Source organism: Netta rufina (genome assembly GCF_964035555.1).
Source record: "Netta rufina genome assembly, chromosome: 4".
In the NCBI taxonomy this organism is placed as follows: Eukaryota; Metazoa; Chordata; class Aves; order Anseriformes; family Anatidae; genus Netta; species Netta rufina.
The window spans coordinates 34,605,728-34,626,577 of NC_140127.1; positions in this window are offsets into that span (position 1 = coordinate 34,605,728).

Consider the following 20,850-nt stretch of genomic DNA (forward strand, 5'->3'; position numbering starts at 1 on the left):
TTAAAGATACAAGCATTTTGTAATGATCTGATGTTGAACACATAAAAATGAAGTAGACTTTGAAGTGCGTAGTAGCCTCAAAATCTACTCTTTTAACTCTGTGCTTGATTCTCATATTCTTTTTTTTTTTTTATTCTTTCTTTCTTTCTTTCTTTCTTTCTTTCTTTCTTTCTTTCTTTCTTTCTTTCTTTCTTTCTTTCTTTCTTTCTTTCTTTCTTTCTTTCTTTCTTTCTTTCTTTCTTTCTTTCTTTCTTTCTTTCTTTCTTTCTTTCTTTCTTTCTTTCTTTCTTTCTTTCTTTCTTTCTTTCTTCCCTCCCTCCCTCCCTCCCTCCCTCCCTCCCTCCCTCCCTCCCTCCCTCCCTCCCTCCCTCCCTTCCTTCCTTCCTTCCTTCCTTCCTTCCTTCCTTCCTTCCTTCCTTCCTTCCTTCCTTCCTTCCTTCCTTCCTTCTTTCCATCATTAGGGCAGGAAAACATTTAGTACATATCTAAAAGATAAATGAAACACATGCACAGCATTTTCAAATCCTACAATATAAGTGACCAGTTTCTAATGCACAGATCTGAAATCATAGTATTTCTGATCGTACTACAATAAAGCAATTTTTGTTTATATTTGGGGGTTTTGTGATCTGGCTTGTTTACAGAGATACAAAGATTCATGTTCCTATTCTGGTTTTTCTTTTCTTTCTCTCTCTTTCTCTCTCTCTCTTTTTTTTTTTTTTTAATTATTATTATTATTATTATTAAAGTTAGAACTACATTTTCAATCAACTATTTCTTCCCCTTCTCTGCTATATCCACTCTGATCAAATTACCATATGTACAAAATTCAGCTGCAAGATTTCTGACTTGCCCTGGGTCCTGGGAACATACCACCCTCATTTTGATCTCTCTGAATTAGCTTCCTGTACAATTTCCTGTCAAACATGAGTTTCATGAGATTTGTCCTTGAATGTGTGTGTGATCATCCCTTCTCACTGCAATGATATTTTGGCTGCCTAACTAGCTGGAACGCTTTCACTAAGCTTGCTTTTATAGGAGTAAATACTAATGAGGTTTCTTTTATTTTTTAAGTACTAATTCTAGAAAGAGGAATAGCAGAGAGAATTCAGGTTAACTCTCCTGTGAGAATTTAAAACAAGGATTTATGGCAGTCATGTTTGTGTGATTTGTTTTTTTTCTCTTAAAATAACTTCTGCTGGCATCTTGTAAATTATTTTTCATGTTATTTATTATGATCTCAACTTCTTGAATCTTCTTATATTTAGATAGCATAAAATGAAATTGCAGGAAGAAAGTGTTGTCTACATGTTAACACCACTGCAGGAATAGCTGTTATTGTGACTTGATGTGTGACTAAAGAGAAGACATTAATAAGCTTTCTTAAATGACTATGTTGTTTCCTTAGGGATGAATCCTGAGGATGTTCTGTGTCTGAATGAGACGTTTTCTGCTGCAAGGTACATATTATCTGAAAATCAGATAAATATGGCTTTAAGTGAGTCTAAACTCAATAGCTACTTTGAAAACTGTTTCTCAGATTTCATCTTTACTAATTTCATTTGGTTATTATGAGATTTAATTCTATGCATGGAGCAGGATAATACTATGGCTACAAAATTCTAAAAACTTATCTCCTCACTTCACAATCTATTTCCAAAATGAATTCTCTAAGGACTATATTCTAAAATTAAGGATATGCGTGGCACAGAGCTAATTATAGATCTACCTCTGTCATGAGACACTTTCTGTTGAGTGACAGACATAAGCCAAGAAACAAGAAAGCTCAAAGAGCCATCTCCAGGTACACAAAGTACTCAAAAGACCTGATTTTTAATAGTTGAAAATATTGATCAGGGAAAGCAGCAAATAAGCATATTTTGCTTTCATGTAATATTTATTTTTAGGACAATTTTCAGCCCCTTCTCCTCCCCAAAAAATTCTTAGGAGTGAAATTTTCATGAAATTTTCTATTGTTAAGAAATGACCACTGGCACACAGCATTTTAAAGAAAAACTTTGCTCTAATTTCATTTGTTAAGTTTTAAGGAGCAAGGATATCTTGCAGCCCCAGCTGAGAAGCCTCAGTACAAACACAAGCTAAAGGAACAGCTCCTTAGAGCAGAGCACTTCTTTTATTATCTGATTATTAACGTTGCATCATTGCATACAGCAAGCAAGTGTACCCAATTCGTCACTCGTTTTCATGAGTGTAGTGATACCATGTCATTGGTTGAACCACTTCATTCTTATCTTTCAATCAATTTTTGCTACAGAGTTGAAAAAAAAAATCTGTTTTCATAGCTTCTTTCATTGCTTGTAACAATTTCTTGTAACTATTATTCCTCCTTGACATGTCTTTTTGACCTAACTTATGATATGAATAGGTTTTTGTGGACTTCTTGTTAGGTATTAGGAATAAAGGCATAACAGAATTATTATGTCCCCTCTGGAATTTTTTGTATGCACTTTCTGCTAGCTCTTCAGGTCAGGAATAGCTTTTTTCTCTGTAGAACAAGAAGTCTTGATCTTGAAAACTTTAGTTTTATAGACAGCAAGAGTTATGAGGCTAGCGTTAAGAGTAAGGTAAAAATTGTGTTCAGATACCTAGTACCTGATAATGTATGCCAGCTTCTGAACCTGGATGTGGCTTGACACAAGTAGGACGTGCCTGGCTGTGCAGAAGTTAGATCTGCTGGGATGGGAGACAAGGCACTGTCTCCTGGATTGATCCCAATACGAGAGATTAGATGCTTGGCAATTTAACACAACCTTGACCGTAAAAAGGGCATCCTTCCAGCCCCTTGTGGGGAAATAGCAGGGAAATGGCTGCAAAACCTAAAGAAAGACACAGTAAATATTTTATAGGGACTGGAAAACAATCCAGTTTACCTCTGGGTAAGGAAACAAGATTTCCATACTGAAAAAATAATCTCTACCTCTTGTCCTTGCCTTTGACAGAAAGGTTGAATGTATGGCTTATGGCTGTGCAAACAGCCTCTCTGAGAAGTAATAATCACAGCACCTATATTCTTCTGTCATGGCTTTCCTCTTTGCAAGTTGAGATTTCCCTTACACCATCTTCAAACGTGGCCCATTTCCCCCTTCTGTGCCTCAGCAACAAGCTGAAATTCACTTCTTTTATAGAAGAGGAAGAAAGACAAGCAGCCTTGGAGGAGAGGGGTTCAGTAGGTATAAAAACAAGAAGAACGGGTGGATGAAGGAAAGGATGAGGAAGAAAATAATTTCCAACTGTAGTTAATTTTCTGAAGGAGAAAAAGGAATTGTGTGCAGCTAGAGATGGAAAATAAATATATCAACAAGCATGTTGAGAGAGAGCAGTTACAACTTTACCCTTTTATCTTTTCTCTCTGATGAATTGTCCTTTTGTCCCACTCTATATTTAGCAGGTGCAATGTGGCAAGTGCTGGAAGGGAAGCTGTTAGTTATCAAGTAAGCCCAGAACATGCCTCAGCCTTGGTGCAGGCATGTGACCAAGTACCTGGAAGCATAGCACACAGATCCCTTCCCACTTACTCCTGTCTACTCTTAGAGGAGAGAAAGTTCACATTTTTTTGCTTCAACAGTAAGGGAGCTTCCACAGTTACAAATATTTTTGTACCTGCTTCTAGTAATCATTGAGGAATATGTTTTCTCATGTAAGTGCACCCAGCTTGCTCTTCTTTTTATTGGGGACTGCTGAAAACTGATACTGGTATCTTCTTTTCGAATCTGTACTTTAATCAATTTTTAACCTCATCTTGTCAATAGGTAATATTTGTCTTTTTACAGGATCAATAGTGTTTGTCTAATCTACAGGTAGTCTGGTAAGACAAAGACATACAAATATATGGAGAAACAATGATAAGGGCAGTAATTTCATTTTTTGCAAGGATAGGCAAGACGGAAGAGATGAAGAGTCTGGCCAAAAATTGTATAGAGTGTATGAGTGATACTGAAAATACTCCTTGCATACCTAATTATTATTACCAAATTGTAACAAGAAAAATGTTTATTTTACCATGGCTAGTGGAAGCCTTGTCAGAAAACATTATTTCTAGAGACTACTGCATCATTTAGCATAGGAAATTGGTTCAAATACATTGCAGTTATTTATCAGACCAAACATTCCAGGAAATAGTTAGTACGTAGGCAAATACTCACTGATTTGCAGAACAGAGTCACTTCCCAATTGTGTCCCACTTGGGAAATAATATCAGTTAGCTCAAATAATTTTGTGTTTCTTTTGAGGGAAAAAATAAACAATTGAAAGCAAAACTGATCAATGACTTGTATTTAGAGACATTCGTTTGGAATCTGTTTTAGATGAAAGGTAAATGTGGATAGCAAGTGTAGTAAGGCTGTCAACTTTGAAAAGCAGATGCTAATGGTAAGCCATTGATGGCTTCTGTTTACTATATGGACATCAGTACATGATATTTTTCTTTATTTCTTTGTTGTTCTTTCTTCATTTTCTCTTTCTTTCTTCTTCTACTTAAGATATGTGCTTTAATACAATTTTCAGTTGAAAAAAGCTGTTTCTTTTAAACCCAAGACTGCATTTTGTAGTAAATAAAGCAATGAGATTTTGCTTTGATATAGTAAATGAGTTGATAGTGTGCAAGAAAAGCAAAATGCTTTTCTGAGAACTGGAACATAAAATTCATATGAGCTCATGATGGATAGACCTCTACTCTCAGGAGATGCTCTGTGCTTTACTGGGAACTCATGACAACTTTCTTAAGGGTTGGCCAAACGCCCAGTAGGAAAACCAGCATTTTAACTATTACGTGTTGTATTCATTTGCAAGCCATCAAAATATTTAATTTTAAATTTAAGTTAAGGGAATATCTGCAGCAAATAAACCTGCAGGTGGAGACTTCATATTTCATTATTGTCTTACATAACCCTAGGACAAATCATGTTCAGCTATTTTTTTTCCTCACCATTGTTGTAATTAGAGCTGCTTTGAAAAGAAAAAGTGGAGGAATGTTTTGTCATAATATAGTTGTCAGAATATAGTTGTCAGAAAATCCAGAAAATCCTGGAAGTTACCACTAAAAATTAGCCATGTCTTTCTATAAGACAGTTATTAAAAAGATAAAGTCAGTCTTTCTTAAGTCCACTTCCTTTTATGAGGTCAGCACCAGCTTGCAAATCATGATTTGGTGCCCAAATCAGTAAAACTTACAGCTCTAATGGGTTGCTTCAATGACCCTTCAGTAATCTGGTCTTCGTTGCTCCAGAAGACTGAAAACCCTTTGCTCATTCAGAGGCAGCCCTCCATGCACCATTCTGCAAGCTCATGTAACTTCTTCAGGCTTGGGTCTGCCACATCAGAGTCCCTATTCTTTGACAGCATCTTGTTCTGGCCACACTCCAGCTCGCTTTCTGGCTGGCTTTCACAATGGCTGCTGTTGAGAGCGTGCCATCTACCTGCCAGCCATCCTTCTAGATACTCTTTCTCTCCTTGCTGTCTCTTTCTTTCCTCAATTTTTCTTTCAACCCTTCCCTTAATCTTCCTTTAGCTAAACCTCATTTTATAATTGCGAAAGAAAAGATAAGATTGGTCCTGTTATCCTTTACTGTGCATATGTTTGTAGTTAAGCCTGGAAAAGATAAATTTCTAAAGTGACACTGTAGCAAATGCAAAACTGTTGTGTTCAGTAGATTATTATCACTCGTTTAATCTTTGATGGCCTTTTTATTATTAAAGCTGTCTGTGCCTCTGATTTATCAGCATGTTTTTGATGCAACTAAATCGGGTTTTTTCTTCTTCTCTCCAAAATATACTTTCTACTACAGTATAATGCAAAGCAAGGTGGGTAAGAAACTTGGCATGAGCATTAGTATACTTGTGTTTGTAAGATGTTCTTGCTGTTCAGGTTGGATATCAGAAGCCTCAATCTCAAGGCAGAATTTAAGCATGTCCCTCTCTTAAACAGCATAAAAAACACATTTATGGACATACAACTTTGAAACTTGTCACTGAAGCATCTTATTTTAAAACAATAAGCTCTTTATCTTTGGCAAGTGAAGAAGAAAAGAAAGAAGAGATGACAGGAGCATTTGCATTGGGCAGAGCTGCCCTGGAAGGTGGAACAGACTTTCCTGTAACACAGTTCCCTCAAATACCATTCACATTGTTTTGCTTCCACATCATTCCCAACTCACTTTGCACTGTTATCTGGATCTAAATATAATCTTGATCATTAAATTCCCCTGATTTTTTTGAAATAATGGGGAAATTTTGGCAGGAACCCCTCTTGGCAATAAAACAGCAGTAGCAGTACCATACAGTCAGTTTTGTATCTACTGGGCTATGCAGAAAGGCATGATCACCTGTTATGACAATTTTCAGAAGCATCGTTTACATTTTTTTTTCATTTAAACACTGTCAAAATCTGGGCATTGCAACTACATTATTGTTCACGTAGCTATCTATACCTCATGAAAATATTCAGTGATGCCGTTCCTTGACATCCTTCGGAAATGCAGTGGGAAAAGGCAAGCGATTTGCTGTTTACTGTTTTCCTCCCTTGATGCAGAAATGGAGTCTGGCTGCCAATACTGAGGCCTGGGCACATCTGCTAAAAGATAGCAATCATTTTTCAGAAGGAAAAGTTTCCCCAGGATCCAGGACTCCTCCTTGGTTCTGGTGTTCATAAGGAGTTTGTTTGTGTTCTGGTACATTTCACACTGCAGGGTGCTTCAGGTTAATGGGAACTAATTCCATGTTGAAAAAGAATATATCTTTTAGAAAACCATCTGTATCTGATTAAAAAATAAATAAATAAATTTATTCTGACATGTTTCTATCTCCAGTGTTTACGACACAACCAATCAAACAACACATGCTTTATTTCTGGCTTGAAATTGTCAAGGTTTGAGTCCTAGTCCTAGTAACTCCTTATAGCTTTGTGAGTTTGAAATACTTGCTGTTATATTTCTACTTCCTGGCCAGTACTCAGAGGATGGACTAAGTCGCCCCTTTAGCTGGTTTTGTTTAGGCTAGAGGTTGCCCTCCTAGAAGTCCTGTTTGTTCTTCTGATCATAATTTATTCCCTTTCCCCTTTTCAAAGCTGTCTTCATGTTATTAGGACCCTTCTTAGAGTGCAGGCATCAGAACTGCATGTACTATTCTGTTAGCATGATACCTCTGCCAAATACTGGGCTATAATAGTTGCCTGTTGATGCTCTATATTTACTTAGATATCCACTGATTGCATTTGCCTTTTTTGGTACCACCATTAACCAGGCACTTTGTGACTAGCTTATTATCCACTAAAACTTTCTAGCCTTAACCAGCATTACAGTTTTCCCAGAAAACATTTTATTTTGTATATTTATGCTTGTTTTTTTCTTAGGTTTATGACAACATAAAAAGACTGAAGGACTTTAAGACATAAAGGACTTCAAAAGAACAAGAACAACAAAACAGACAAACAGACAAACAGACAAACAAACAAACACATGCTGCTTTCTGGTACCAAAATTACCAAGCAGTCCTGAGAACTCAGAATCAGCGAACTGTCCTCTTTACCAATCCTCCTATGTTCAGCAAGCTGAAAAATGGTTTTATGTATCCACCCTGATTAGCAATAGGTTTGATAGATTAATAGTACAGCATCAGGTAATGGCTTTATGATTGTGTGTGTGCTGTGGAGCACAGAAAAGCAGTGTTCCTCATCTGTATGCAGGTTGTGGCCACATCCTTACCCCAGGGCAGGAACCATTTCTTCCTGCACATTACTTAGTATAATTCTGGTGTGGCTGCTGGGGGCTCTGCAATACGCCCAGGGCCAGTTCCTACGGTGATGCAGAAACAGGACTGCACAATGAACTTTAAAGCACTCTGGCCACATGGTTATATACAGCCTAGGCGAGTCCCTGGCAAAGCACCCATTCAGTTAGGATTCACTTCTGTTTTGACAGCAACCTCTAGTTATTTTGAACCATTTAAATGTGTGCCAGGTTGGTTTTATGTTGTTCTGTTTTTGAAACAAACATGGCTACATTCACACCATGCTTAATTTGTGGTGTTGCTCCCCAAAGAGCCTGAAGCTGGTTTCTCTCCAAAAAGCCAGTATCCGGCTCTCCTAGGTCTATGCACAATCTCTGATTCACTCCGGTTATTGGGCAGCACTCAATAGCAAAGACTTTGTAGGTAAAAGAATGTGCACAGCTCCGAGTCTGAGCAGGAGCTTTTTCTGCTTGCATTAAATTGTAAATATATATATACATATATATATATATAAATCAGGCATATGAATTTACAGATTTCTTCCTAACCACTTTTGTAGATCATAACTGTGCTCTTATGCCCCTGATCTGGCCAGAACAAAGAAATTGAAAGTTAGCTGGGACATTAAGAAAGTCTCCCTCATTCACCTGCAAAAGATATTTGTTTCAGAGTGGTCTGCAGAACATTTACTCCATGTGCTACCACTTACCCCAGCATCATTCTTAGTGTTTTCACTTGTTTCTTGTAGTCTGTTTTAAAAAAGCACTGTTGTCTTTAAAGCAAATGAGTTAACTGGACTGCTGAGGATCTCAGTGTTTTTCCATGATTGTATCAAATCTTCCCTTGCCTTTTTTCTTTTTCTTTTTCTTTTTTTTTTTTCTTTTTCTTTTTTTTTTCTTTTTCTTTTTTTTTTTTCTTTTTCTTTTTTTTTTTTTTTTTTCTTTTTCTTTTATAAGCAGACTGTCTTCCCCTCCTCCTTCCTGTCTCTTGGCAGGACTTGATGTGTGAACTGTGATACTTGTCACTATATGACTAAAATTCCCTGAACAACGACACAAAAACAGCAGTGAACTCAACAAAGGAAAACAAGACCTTATCTGTATGGCAGAAACAACAAGGACTTCACACTTTGTGTTTCTGTTGTTTGCTCTTTATCTGTTGTACAAACTCTTTTTTTTTTTTTTTTTTTACAAGACACCGAGGTATTTTTGTTTGCTTAAAATATTATCCAACAAGAACTCAATCTCACCTCCATACTTCCACTGCAGTTATAGAGCTTTTAAATTAGAGCAAGAGCAGAATAGGCTCCCTAAAACTGACTTTCAGCTACTGAAATTAATGGTGAGGTAGGACAACCCTCATCGAGCAAAGTTCAGGTTTTGCAAAATGTATGGTTTTTATGTTTTTATGCTTAATTATGTATAAGGAAAACGCAGTGGAGAAAGGGTAGTGGCACCTACTCCAACTACTGAATTCATTCAAGAGCATATTGTTCAAGCGTGGCTGTGTGTCCTGAAAGGCAGTCAGGGTATCCTGTCAGCTAGTTTGGGAATGTTCTGATAAACACTCCAACTCAGAGATGTTGAATAGATTTATCAACTTCATTTTCAGGATTTAGCCATCACAGATTATTTCTGTACACATCAAATATTTGCAAAAGCTTAGTTAAGAGGAGGTAATGGCAACTATGGCTGTTAAATAACACTGATTAGGTATTGCTGATATTGTTATTATGAATGTTGATGATGATTGCTATTGCTATTGATTATAGGAGACTGAAAAACTGGGAGAGTATTCTTGGAGAACTTGGAAACCAACATATTGACAAGTAACAGCTGGTGTGAAACTAAAATGAAAGGGCCGTTTGTTTCTAGCTATCACTATATACTATTGATTTCACATATTTTTAAATGTTCATCCCTATTTAAATTTGATATTTAACTCATCTACTCTTTTAAAAGTCCTGAGTGGAAAAGTAGGCTTCACATTTCTGATGGCTTTGGAGAGAGAACAGAAAGAGCAAAGCTGCCCCCAAATACATTCTCCCTTAGAGAAGTTTTGCTTGTACAAAACTGCCTTTTTCTTTCCTTCCCAGCTGTGCCCTTTTCTGTATCTACATCTATCAAAATATTTCAGAAACAAACTAAGACTGTAAAAAAGCAGTTCTTGAACTCTGAGTTTTCCAAGTTGATTTTCCAAGCTGCTAAGTAGAACCCTTATTTGTCAGTCACTCTACATACAACTTTCCTCTTTTTCTGACATAAGGGTCTCTTGCCTTTTTTTCCCCCAACAGACTTATCAATTAACAGCTTGTTGTACAGATGCTGTGCAGGCACAAAATAAGAGAAGGTTTAACAGGAAAAGTAACCAATGATTATTTTGCTAACACTTCTGTCCATGTGACATATACATCCAAGTTACTCATGTGCACATTTCTAAAATACGTTCCCAGGATACTGCAGGAAAAAATACACAGTTTACTTCTGTTTTGTCAGTGAGTTTGTTTTACTTTTGTTTGTTTGGTTGTAGTTTCTGGGAGTCATATGATAACTAGTCATTTTACTTTTTTTTCCTCTGTTAGTGTTTATGTCTCTGATCTACTTAAAACTCTATCCTGTTGCAAAATTTACATGTATTATCTGTTTCTGAATAATAGGGTATCCCTCAAAGAAAAGAGACTTTTGAAGATAAAATTATGTATGTGCATGTGTGCTGATTTTCCTAGCCATATTTCAAGCAACTGCAATTATCTGAGTCATTTCCATGTGTTTTTCTGGTTATTGTTCTTTGACTTGCAATAAATTTCTGTGAAAATGGGAATATATCAATATTTGTACAAAACCTAAGCAAAGTTATTCTTTACTAAGGAAAAGAGTGCATTTATTTTAAGGGTTTTTAAAATATGAACTGTAGCTGTTACTTGGCTCTGTGATACATTTTAAATTCTTCCCTTCAAGGTTTTAAAGTATTTTTATTTAAGATGAAATGACTATTCAGACTGAAATGATTAAAATATTGCAATGTTTCAAAATAAGTGTTGGCCCTAACAGAATATTTCTGGAGTGAAGTAACAGTGGTGCAAGAGCTTCAGCGAAAGACAAAATCATACCCAAGGAGTCGTTGATTCACATAGCCAATTGAATTGAAGCCAAACTATTTACCTTTACCGTTGTCACTTCTCTCTTCTTCATCTTACCCAAATTACTTGTGCTAATCTCATTTTCACTATCTTCCTAAGGAATAATGCATTTAATTTTTTATGCCAGGCTGTTCTAGATTGAAATGCCTCAGATCTTTTCCATAACTTCTGAGGAGTATCACAGTTATACATGCTACACTGAGATAAAAATGGACACAACTGTTTGAGTAGAAACAAAGGCTCAACTAGTGTGAAGGACCATTCTGAATCCTCTGCTAGAAATAAAACACATCATGTTTATTGTGGTTATACTGAGCCTCAAATACCTACAGATTTAAATTTCCCCTGACATGATTACTGGCCGCAGCTGACTCTCTTTATTAGTCCCAGCTAGAATGTTTTCACTTCTGATGGTGGCCTGTCATTCTTGGATGCAATACATGTGAATCTCTGTCTCTGCCGCTTTGTTCAGTGACTGGTCCCACGGTTACAGTCCTGGTCAAAGCATTTTTGCTGAATTAGGCTATTCTTTTAGTACAGCTGCGTCCTGTTTGTTGCCTGGGCTGATTTCAATCTCAGGCTCATTTTTTGGCCATATTTTCATTCTCACCTTTTTGCTAGGATTGACCAAAACCAAGGGACTGAGACTACGTCTCAAATCAATTTGAGTGTAGCAGAGTTTCTCCCTGAGGGCTACTGCTCTGCGTTCAACTAGCAACAAGAAAGCTGCTCCTAGATTTCCTCCCATCCATCTCACAAGCACAACTGTGGACCATTTGCCCATTGTGCACAGCAATCATGGAAAGAAAGGTTGTCCTTTTAATACTCTTGTACATACAGAGCTGGGGCTCCAGATGTTTCCTGCTTTCTGTTTCTGTTCTCTTCTCCCATGTTATAAAACATTTATGGCAGGCATTTGGGAGAAAAGAAAGTGGTGCAATAATGGAAAAAAAAATCCAACAAAAAACCACCAACAGTGCATGACTAAATCCCACTTCTGCACACACAGCTTAAACAACAACATGTCCCCATGTTTTTCATGGAGCTGCTGAAGTTCAGCTGGCAAAAGCAGAGCCCAGGCAAACCTGAAGCAATGGCGTAGAAGAAAATGCTTTTCACATCTTGCTTATTCTGTATTTTCTTCCCCTGTTCATGACAGATAATTTCAGACCATTCTCTGGACACTAATTTTTAATTTTTTGTGGTTCTTGAAGTTAAATGTCTTCAATGGTGCTTTATGCTAGTTACATCTGTGATGAGCCAGAGCATGGCTCTTAATTCAGTGAAACAGATCTAGAAACAGTGATCCACACATAACCCCCAGGTTTAGCTAGCACAGCAGGAATTTGTGCTGAACATTTATTTGTATGTGAACAAATGTATCAGTAAGTGACCATATACATTTGAAATGCTGCGTAGCTTTATGACCACCAGCAGTGTCCTGTTTATTTAGGACAAGAAAAGAGAAGGTGGTTTTAAAAATCTGAAATGGAAATACCTACATTCATTTCAGTTGTTGAAATTCAGTTGTTCGGTAACTGATACTGTTGTTCCAGACTTTTTCATTAAAGACAGCAAGCTATATTGTCATAGGTATACACCGATCATCTAATCTTCCTTTTCTGTGATTCTGAATGAGGTAATTTAGCATTTCTTAGCTGGGATTTTATTGGTTTATTTGTTCAGTACCAGCTGTGATGGTACATGCCATTGTTTTAGAAAAGTCAGAAACATGATATGGTGCTCAAACAATATGAGTAGCTCTGTTGACACACTAAAAGGTGTAAGTATTAGGTCTCAAGAAACTTTATAGCTGGATAACAACTGGCTTTCAAAAGTTTCACATTTGTTTTTCTGCACCAAGTGTGTATGGGAGAAGCCTACAAGGTCAAGAGAAAATAAGCAAAAGTCAAAGACAGACTAGAAAGACAAATAGTAACATCTGGTAAATGACTTCCTTCTACATTTGTGGAGCTCTCACTCACTGCAGTGAATGTGAAATGTTTTTCTTGGCAGGATTTTAGGATTAAAGTCCATCAGTCTGGGAATAAAGTTCATACAGGTTTATAACATTACTAATGCACAGTAACAAATTACAAATGTAGTTGCATTTAGAACCTGTATATAGTAGAAAATCAACAAACAACAATGCTAAATGGTTAGAAAATAAGTTTTATTCTATCATTTTTGTAGCTTTTGAGAGGCATTCTGAATATTTCTATTGCTTTATATTAGTATATGAATATAGCATATGCACATACTATGTGTCCCTCTGTCAATTGACTAGCATCTAAACCTATCTTTGCACTAATTGAAGACTTGCATTCTCAGTCAGAGAAACAAAAGAGCAAGGTAGCTAAACACTGCTAGCAATACAGGCTGAGGATCTCAAACAAATTTGTATGTATCCCTGATGGCACAGAACCCCCCAAAGGGGGAAAATCTGCTAAGAAAGGTAAGGAAAAGATGCTGAGGTGATCTGGTTCAGTGAATTTCCGTGATGGCTACCAGCTGATCCCACACTGCCACCCTTTCTGAGAGAACCTTCAGGGAGAGATGGTCATGCAGACAGAGCTTGCGTTCTGTGGGCAGATGTCAGTTTTCCTTCTGCAGAGAAAAGAGAGAGTATAGACTGTAAAATTTTTAATAGTGTGGGTACAGCAAACAAACAAACAACTTGCCACTTTCTTCTCTCCCCAGCTTCTTTTTTTTTTTTTTTCTCAAACAGGGGTTGCAAAGGTTTATTGTAGAAGCACTTCAGTGAGTTCATGTAATCATTTAAAGTTTTATTCTCTAGTACTTAATGTTCCTCTGGTATTTTGCATTGCTTGGACTTTGTTCAATGCTATATAGTTTAACTAGAACTACAGAAGTAATAGCCTTTGAGATCGGGACATTTGGACCAAATTGAAACAGAAACGTCTGATTCATGGACTAAAGTCAGTACTATAGTTTAGTCCCAAATGCACCATGGAAACTTCTTTGTAGCTTTTACCACTATTTTAGCTATGATACTAAATGATGCCTCTAAGGCTAGGAAAATTAAGATTTCTTCATGCCTGCAGGAAACAGGAAGAAGGTTGAAAGAAAGAAGGGAGATATTCATGTGCAGCTCTTTCTGTAGAATCGTGCATAGATACTTTTCTGTTTGCATTCATTGTCAGAAGTCTTGTTCAGTGCTTAGAGATTGTTTCTCAGTTGGCTTTCATGCCAATATACCAGGTTGGTTGCTTTGACTTGAACATAATCTCACCAGATTTACAGCTGTGTTTTGAAAGTAGACCCTGGTCATTTGCATTTATATTTCTAATGAAGTCTGTTTATTGTCTGATAAAAGCAGGAGAAGCCAGTCTGCTTAAAACTCAGGGTGAATTGTTCAGCTGTCCCTGTAATGCAGGACAGTTGTGTTTTCCTATCATCTTTGATTAATGTGCTCTTCACCGCTACATGACTTCTCTATAGATTTGACCAGCCACATGTCAGCAAGTGTAGGAGCCAATTTCTTGCTCTTTGTAAGTCAGGCCAAGGGAAGGGCTTGGGAGCAGAAAACCATAATGGCCCATGAAAGTCTGAGAGCAATTATTCTAGCTAAGCAAACACAATAAATAGCAGGAAGCAAGGGTTACTTATGGAACAGATGTCTACTAAGAAACCTACTGTTATTTTATTTAAGACTTCTTAAATATATGAATAGAAAATGAACAAGATGAAAGTCTTAAAAATAAGGACGGTTTAAAAATCACTTAGACAGAAGAAAAATATTTATTTGAAAGATGCAAGCTCATTGTTTTGTATCTACTTTTTAAATAACTTGGTATCTGTTTATCTCTTTTAAGGTGATAATGTTATGAAAATGATTGGGAAATCAGAAAGGGGACATTTCAAGGTGAGTCAAGTTTAATTTATCTTTAAAGGTTATCTTTAATAACATTTTAAGATGTAGAATAAGGTATATTATTTAGAGTCTGGATTCAGGCCAGTGCAGTGCTATCTCAGCCCCCGGGTAGCTCAAGGGGAAATTTCACCTTAAGTAGGAAAGAACTCTCTGCATAGTAGAAAGCTGCCCACAGCCACCCCACTTCAGGGAATATAGAATATTAACTTCCTGGATACTCTTATCCTTTCCCACAATGCTACCATCTTTTTCTCTTTGGGGATGCTGGAGGGGATGATTCCTCCCTGATGCTGCAAAGGAAAAAGCATCCCCTCCATTTGTGCAACTGCTTGGTCCCTGAGTGGACTTTGGGTGGATTGTTCTTGGTATCCACCTGTCACAGTCTGGCTCTGCATCTGGCATCAGCTGTAAACAATGTAAGCTTCAGAGGCTGTATGTGAAACTGAAGCCCAGGCTTGTGTAACAAAGAGGAAAACTACACAAATTTTGCTTTGAAAGTTACGTCCTTTATTTCTCCTGTCTGATTTATTTGGTATATAATGTGTATTAATTTGATGAACCATGTTAGGATGAATGTTGCCAGCAGGTCAAGGGTGGTGATGCTTTCCCTCAACTCAGCATTGGTCAGGCCACACCTGGAGTGCTGGGTCCACTTCTGGGCTCCCCGGTATGAGAGAAACATGGACATACTGGAGAGTCCAGTGAAGGGCCACCAGGATGACAGAGGGATGGGAGCATCTCTCATGAGGAAAGGCTGAGAGAGCTGGGACTGTTCATCTAGGAAACGAGAAGGCTTTCCATAAATGTGTACAAATATGTGAAGGGAAGGTGACAAAGACAACAGAGACAGTCTCTTTTCAGTGGTGCCCAGTGGCAAGACAAAAAGCAATGGGCACAAACTGAAACACAGGAAGTTCTGTCTAAACATCAGGAAACACTTTTGTTTGTCTGTTTGTTTGTTTTGTTTTGTTTTGTTTTTTCCTCCTGTGAGTGTGACTGAGCACTGGCAGAGGTTGCCCAGAGAGGCTGCGTTCTCCATCCTTGGAGATCTTCAAAAGCTGCCTGGATGCTGTTCTGGGCAACGTGCTTTTGGTGACCCTCATGGAAGTTGGACAAGGCAATCTCAGACGTACCTTCCAACCTCAACTGTTCTGTAATTCTGTGTTTAAAGCACATGCATTAGATAGCATGTTTCCAAGCTCTGTGGAGATCAGTGCTTCTTAGAAATCTGCGTGGAGCCATACTGCACAGTCCCTGGAAGAGGCAAGACACTCTCCCTTGGAAATCAAAAGATCTGTCATGTTACCACTTGTCTGCACTAGACAAATTTAATCCATATTAATAAAGACTCAGCTCTGAATTTGACAAAAATTTCCACCAACCAGTCAATTATAGTCTGAAATAAATACTTCGAAGTATTAGAATGTCTTAGCCCAGCTATTAGATACATCTGGATGCACTGGACCGTTGTTTGAATGTTCACTGTACATAACTGTGATTGTGACATATGAACACCGTCTGCCCAGATTATTAAAGAAAATAAAAAAGAAAGCCATCTGTTAATTACGCTTGCAGGTCACTTCCAGCTTATGCAGTTCTTGGAGATAAACACTGTGAAGTATGGCATGGTGCCTCTTGCATTTTAAATTCATTCCAGAAGGCATACTGGTGTTTACGACATCGTAGTTACATAGAAGGGAAAAGAGGGAAATCATGCCCTTAGGTGAAAAAAGCTGACCAAGAAAAATCTTGTGTGTGAGCAATTGAAATGGCCATATAAATAAACAAGTAAATAATTATTAACAATGATCTAGGGCTTCAGAAAAGCTCTATTGTTTTCTAAATCAAAGCTCTTTTTTTCAGGTACAGCATATGAATGGACAGGTCATGAGCTCTGGTAAGATTTTTGTTGTGCTTTGACTGTGGGGATTTCTCTCTGATAATTGCATTGTGGAGCCTATCATGGGTGATTTGATTTGCAGGGAGAGTGAAAGGAATGTTTGAAATTGTTCTGTGGTGGCCTACTGCATTCTGCATCCACCTGTGCTAGATGAAATTATGCTGCTCTGGTGACAGTGACTGCTGTGGTTTTTATATGTGAGGTATTTCCTGTGAGCTTCTGGAAACTAGTGGACTAGATCCTCAGAAATCATGCACAATTAGAGTTACATTAAGTTGGTCATGAGGATATTCTTTTACCTGTGTTTACAGCTATGAAGGGTTAATAGTTGCATTTATTTTTTTTAGTTTAAATAGTGTTTCAGGAAAATTTGTACTTCAAGGCCTGTGTGTAGTTAGCTGCAAGGGAAATCAGCCTACGTATATCTGTCTGCCCTTCTTTGGAGACTGGCTGTACAGTTTACCAAAGAATACACCTAAAAAACTAATTGCACAAATAATCCCATAGAGTTATCTGTGACATTGCTGCTTTTCCAGAGAAATAACATGTGGATGTCTTACAATTGTCCAAGATTCAGAAAAGACAACATCTGGTTTGAAAAATGTTGAATATAAAAATACACTGGATCTGAATCTTTACACTCTCTACCCGTAATGTTTGCAGCTCTTGGAAACACAATTAGGGAATGTTTCCTTGCTCTCCGCTTCATTTGCGCAGGCATGCAGAGGTGGGACAGAGTCTTGCTTGTTAGTTCCTTTGTTGTTGGCAGTCAAAAAAAAAAAAAAAAAAAAAAATTAACGTTGCAGCCTGCTTTTCCCCTTTCTTTAAAAAAAGTTTGCTTAAAAGACTAAGACTAAGATCAAGAGCTTTGCAGATGTATCAAGAATTAATGACCCTAGTGTAAGTCACACATCCCATGCCAAACAATCTACATCCCATCTGAGGTGACGAGTATGGAGACAAACTCTGACAGTGAGTATGTCATGGGAATAGCAACTGTATGTTCTGACACCAGGAACAAGTATTGGGAATGACTTCTTACAGGGAAAACAAAAGAAGATTAAGGATTCAGAAAAAGACCAGTGACCAAGGTGTCCGTAGAAATGAAAGCTGACTCGTCTGACAAGTCTTGGATTTCAAAGTTTTCTTGGATGTATATCTAGACCCTGGTGGTTCTGATTTTTTTTTTTTCTTACCGTCTTCTTGGCTTTCCGTTGTTAGCTTGAGACAGAGACATCATCTAATGAAGCAATTCCCTTGACCTTTTCCTACTTATCTTTTTAATCACAGTGAAGCATCCAATCCTTTTGATATGATCCCCTATCACAGATGAGGATCAGCTAGGATGAGGGAAAATATCCTTTAGATGCTAGGCAAGATTGAGGTGCAGTTAAGGGGAAACATATGCATCAAGCTCTTTGTTAGAACTTTTTCTCTATGTGCTATAGACCTTTAAGGAAAAGAACAAGCAATGCTTTCTTTTGAGAAAGCCATTCTAAGCTGCTACTCAGTCAGTGACAAATTCGGTTTGTCCAAGTCAGGAATAAGGGGAGTTGCAGCCTGTAGGCAGATTCTAAGAATGTCAGGGCAACAATAGATGCAATCGCCACAAGGGACAGAGGTGTAAAACCCTGTTTTGGTATGTAAAACTGTTTTAAGCTGTGTTTAAACTCTTCACAGTCCCAGCCAGAAATGATTCAGATGTCTTGTATTTTTGTCTGCACAGGAGAGTAGGGCCAGGTCAAAATCCCATACTTGAATCCTTATTGTGAAATCTGCTGCATCAGCCCTTAAATCAACACTGCATCGGTCAGGCCATTCTATACCCTAGAATAAAAAGAACAAACAGTGCTGCAGAATAAGAGTGTGCTTGCTAGCCAAGTAAAATATCTAGGAGTAAAATATCTATCTACTTCCTTTGTGTAGGATGTAACTGCCAGGCCTGAGAGCATGGAGTTTTTCTTTACAAGTTGCCTGACATGAAACTGTTAACGCAGTTAGGCTAAGCAGCCTTTTTTTTTTTTTTTTTTGCTTTGATGGACAGTCATCCTTTACTATGCTTTCTGCTCTCTGTGAGATGGCTTAAGAGAACAGTAAGTTATTGTGAACAATTTATGCATTCCACTAAGAGCTCTCAGGAAAATGACAACTGCTTTCTTCCGCTGAAGTCTGCGTGTTTTGAGGATCAGTTAACACACTCTTGCTTCTCTAAATACTGGCTTAAAACCAGCAAGGCAAGCAAATAACAGCACAAAGAACTTAGGAACGTTGCACACCAGAATGTGCATGATAGTATTTTTATGTTTTTCAATTCTTCTTGTGAATTCTAAGATTGGGCAGTGTAAGTGACGTACCCTAGAGGGGTCAGTTTCATTTGCTGTTTACCTGCTTTCTCCATGCCTCTCATGCTCCCCTGGAAGTGTGACAGGCCTTTTCACACCACCCTGGGAGAGGAATAGGCAGGAGGAAGGGTGTACTCCTCCTTTCAGGCCCAAACATCAGCTCTGCAGCTTTTGCCTGTTGAAGTACTAGAACAGAGATGGGGTTTGTCTGAGGTCAGCAATGAGCCCACATTGAGGTGTAGGATCTGACGGTATGGGAGAAGATGAAAAGATGCTTCATGTAACCTTGGTGGTGAAGTCCTTCTGGAGAGGTCACAGACCCCTTTGCAGCCCTTCACAGTGAGAACAAATTCTCTCAAAGAGGAGACTTGCGAAGAGAAGGAAAAGCTTCATACCTGTCTGCAGATACCTAAACGTTTTTGCAGATACTACAGTAGTTGTCATTATCACGAGACACGATATTTTGTGTCAGTACCACTGAAGATTCCTGTGGTGTCACCCATGGCTATCACAGCCATTATCACTCAGGCAGTTACCCGGCTTCCCAGCCAAACTTAGCTCACTCTTCAGGAGTCTGGGGGGAGCCGGGGAGGGCAGAGCTGGTGTTTGACAGCCTGCACCTGGGAGTGTACACACACCCTTTTATGCCTTATCACACAGCTATACCAGCCAAATACTTTCTTGTGTGTCAGGAAAAGGTGCAGTGACAGGAGCTGGCTGCCAATATTTGATGAGAGAGTGGTTCAGGCAGAGAATGTGATGTTTCGTTGAAGCTATGATGCTAAAAGATGTATAGCTAGGACACTGGTATTGGATATGGCATGATGAAAGTGACCTTTGCATGTTGCTAATGGGTCACAGAGTCTGGTTTCAGTCAATGTTTTCTAAAGCCTAGGTTTTAGTGTTTCTTACCATTAAAATGTTTTTGAAAAATAATATTTGGAATGGAGAAAATTATAGGAGCATGTTTGGAAAATACTTGTTATTATTTTTCTGTACGGTTCTCAAAGGGTGCTTTTGGAAACTCAGAGTAGCAACCTGCTTGTCTTGACTTTCATCAACATTGTCTGTCTACGTAAATGACCCCACGGGCCTTTAGTCTTCTTTTATGCTCACTGGTGGCCAACACCTTTTGCTCTTGTGTGGCTTGACATGGCTTAAGGCTGCTTCTGTTATGAGCTTCACAAATAAAAGTTAGCTTTGCTACAGCTCCAATGCCAGAAAATAAACACACGTACACTTAAAATCCAGTGGAAGTCAGGAAAAATCTTTCTAGGGTTTTCAGTTCAATCACTACAGCCCTACTCAGCTAGGGAGCCTAGAGAACAAGCGAAGAGTAGAAGGAAGAGTCCTGCCTGCCTTTCATGTAGAAAACCTTCATGCTTTTCAAGGCAACAGAACGTCAAGTCAGGTTGTGTTGCCTAAGGCTGCTATGCAGTGAAGGGATTTAAATGTAACCTCTGCATACAGAAAAAGGAAGTCCCTTAATTCATTCAATATTTTATTAGAAATCTCTTAATGCTGGTCTTATTCCTAAAGGTAAACATCTCAGAGGCTTTTCAAAGCCTGTATTTCATTATTTAATAATCTGTTTTCAGTAACACAACTCCCTAGGTCTGCGCTTGTAACTAAGTCCACAGGCTGGAAATATCAGCAGTCCAGGAACTGTTAAATAATTAAGCCATTGGTGCCTGTAAGTGTTAGGGCTTGAATCACTCATATTTTATTATCACAAACTGCTGGGAAAAAAATGCTGTGAAAAAAGATTACTTACTAGCATTCTTTAAGGACAATATGAGTTCATATGACCATGGCATAATTTAAAACTATA